The sequence below is a fragment of the Triticum dicoccoides genome, chromosome 1A (genome assembly GCF_002162155.2).
Source record: "Triticum dicoccoides isolate Atlit2015 ecotype Zavitan chromosome 1A, WEW_v2.0, whole genome shotgun sequence".
Lineage (NCBI taxonomy): Eukaryota > Viridiplantae > Streptophyta > Magnoliopsida > Poales > Poaceae > Triticum > Triticum dicoccoides.
This window is the reverse complement of record NC_041380.1, coordinates 353,309,161-353,312,663: the sequence shown is the minus strand read 5'-3', so window position 1 is coordinate 353,312,663 and position 3,503 is coordinate 353,309,161.

Sequence of the window (3,503 nt, the reverse complement as noted above, 5' to 3'; positions counted from 1 at the left end):
GAAGACATAAGGAATATTCTCCTACAAAGGAAGCAAGACTAGGACTCCACTTGTAATAGAGTAATCCTAATCCTACTAGGACTAGTCATGTAACCCACCCCTTCAAATTATATAAGGAGTTGCAGGGCTCCCCAAAGGAGGGGCAAGAAGAAACAATCTCTAGGGCTAGACACAAAGGGGGAGCCGGCTTATGCGGCGACTCTCTCATGAGCATAATGAGATCTAGCCACAAACAACATGTAGGGCTATTCCCGATGATGTTTCACGGGGCCTGAAGCTGTCTAAATCCTTGTCTTGTGTTGCGTCTCTCAATTCCGCTCAACCCCTCTCAAGCTACTACAAAGATGTGTTGGCCTCACGACTAAGTCCTCACACTAGGACATCTGCCGTGACAAGTCCACGACACAACCCATCACCGTCCAGCAAGCCTACGGTGGAATTACTCACGCACGGCAGTGAGCATCATGAAATTGGTGATGGAGGAAGGTTGATGATGACGATCACGATGGATTCCCCTCTCCGGAGCCCCGAACGGACTCTAGATCATCCCTCCCGAGAGAATTTAAGGCTTGGTGATGGCTCTGTATCTTAAAACGCGATGAATCCTTCTCTCCAATTTTTTTCTCTCCGAACACGAATATATGGAGTTGGAGTTGAGGTTGGTGGAGCATCAGGGGGCCCACGAGGCAGGGGGAGTGCCCAGGGGGGTAGGCGCGCCCCCACCCTCGTGGACAGGGTGTGGGCCCCCTAACGTGGATTCTTCTTCCAATATTTTTTATATATTCCAAAAATAATCTCTGTTGATTTGCAGGTCATTCCGAGAATTTTTATTTCTGCACAAAAATAACACCATGGCAATTCTGCTGAAAACAGCGTCAGTCCGGGTTAGTTCCATTCAAATCATGGAAGTTAAGTCCAAAACAAGGGCAAAAGTGTTTGTATAAGTAGATACGACGGAGACGTATCAAACACCTAACCAAAACGGTTTGAAAAATCATATTTGTGTACTTGTGTGCGAGTTAATTCAATGTGCAGAAAATTAGAAGGAATTTTCAAACATATTGGTCTCACGACATGGACACATGCATACGTATGCATGGAGTGACTTGGCATTTTAATTCAAAAAATAAAAAAATGATCAAAAACACATGAAACCTTGGTTGATGTAATGTCATGCCACCAAGATGATTTGGTAAATAAATTGGCATGTTTGGCGAACATTTGGACACACACCCCTCACAAATCGGAGCAACTCGCTAGAAGGTTCGTGGTTCCGAGAGGGAACAATGCATGTTTAATGACGAACGGGAGATAGCTTCCTCTTACGGCCTTCAAATTTTTTCCTATGTTTAACATGCACTAATACAACTGTCATGTGAAAATTTGGTAAATTTCAGGGGTCAGTTGACCTTTTAAAGACATTGAAGTGATTTTTCTAACCATTTAATGCATGCAATTCAAATTTGAACTACATCTACATGCAGCGCCTAACCATAACGGTTTCAAAAATAATATTTTTGTGTACTTGTGTGTGAGTTAATTCCTTGTGCAGTAAATTAGAAGGAATTTTCAAACATATTGGTGTCAAGGCATGGGCACATGCATGGAGTGCATGCCATGGCATTTTAATTCCAACAAATTAAAAATGATCAGAAAAACATGAAACCCTGCTTGATTTAATGTCATGCCACCAAGATGATGTGGTAAAGAAATTGGCATGTTTGACGAAAGTTTGGACACACACCCCTCACACACCGGAGCAACTCGCTAGAAGGTTCGTGGTTCCGAGAGGGAACAATGCATGTTTGATGACGAACGGGAGATAACTTCCTCTTACGGCCTTCAAATTTTTTCTACGTCTAACATGCACTACTACAACTGTAATGTGAAATTTTGGAAAATTCTAGGGGTCATTTGACCTTTCAAAGACATTTAAGTGATTTTCTAACCATTTAATGACCGTAATTCAAATTTGAATTACATCTACATGCAATGCCTAACCAAAACGGTTTGAAAAATCATATTTGTGTACTTGTGTGCGATTTAATTCCATGTGCAATAAATTAGAAGGAATTTTCAAATATATTGGTCTCACAACATGGACACATGCATATGTATGCATGGAGTGACATGGCATTTTAATTCAAAAAAAATTAGAAAAATGATCAGAAACACATGAAACCTTGGTTGATGTAATGTCATGCCACCAAGATGATGTGGTAAATAAACTGGCATGTTTGACGAACGTTTGGACACATGCCCCTCACAAACCGGAGCCACTCGCTAGAAGGTTCCTGGTTCCGAGAGGGAACAATGCATGTTTGATGACGAACGGGAGATAGCTTCCTCTTACGGCCTTCAAATTTTTTTCCTACATTTAACGTGCAACTGTCATGTGAAAATTGGTAAATTTCAGGGGTCATTTAACCTTCTAAAGACATTTAAGTGATTTTCTAACCATTTAATAACCGTAATTCAAATTTGAACTACATCTACATGCAATGCCTAACCAAAACAGTTTGAAAAATCATATTTTTGTGTACTTATGTGCGAGTTAATTCCATGTGCAGTAAATTCGAAGGAATTTTCAAACATATTGGTGTCAAGACATGGGCACATGCATGGAGTGCATGCCATGGCATTTTAATTCCAAAAAATAAAAAAATGATCAGAAAAACATGAAACCTTGCTTGATTTAATGTCATGCCACCAAGATGATGTGGTAAAAAAATTGACATGTTTGATGAAAGTTTGGACACACGCCCCTCACAAACCAGAGCAACTCACTAGAAGGTTTGTGGTTCCGAGAGGGAACAATGCATGTTTGCTGACGGACGGGAGATAGCTTCCTCTTACGGCCTTCAAATTTTTTTCCTATGTTTAACGTGCACTAATACAATTGTCATGTGAAAAATTGGAAATTTTCAAGGGTCATTCGACCTTTTAAAGACATTTAAGTGATTTTCTAACCATTTAATGACCGTAATTCAAATTTGAACTACATCTACATGCAACGCCTAACCAAAGCGGTTTGAAAAATCATTTTTTGTGTACTTGTGTGCAATTTAAAAAATCATCAGACGATGTAAATATCTGTTGTTCAAAAAAGAAAATGTAAAGATCTGGCAAGACAACAGGCCCCCACACGATTGGCACTCTATCTCGCGGCTCGAGGTTTGGTAGGTGAATGGCGGGGATCATTAATCAGACACGGTTCTTCATTGGAAACCGTCGGCTATTATGTTGACACATGGATTTTGGCTATTATGTTCACACACTGATTTTGCTACGGGAATCGTGTGTAATTCAAACTACAGTACTCATAAATTCCGGCGACTGGCGTCTGTACTATCCCCGTCGATCTATATTCCGGCCGCCAATAAATACTACCTTGCTCACGTCGTCCCGCCTGCATTCTCATCTACATCCTCCCCTCGCTCACCCTCTCTCTCTCTCTCTCTCAAATCTCTGCCATGGCGCTGTCGGTCTACCCACGCGCCGGC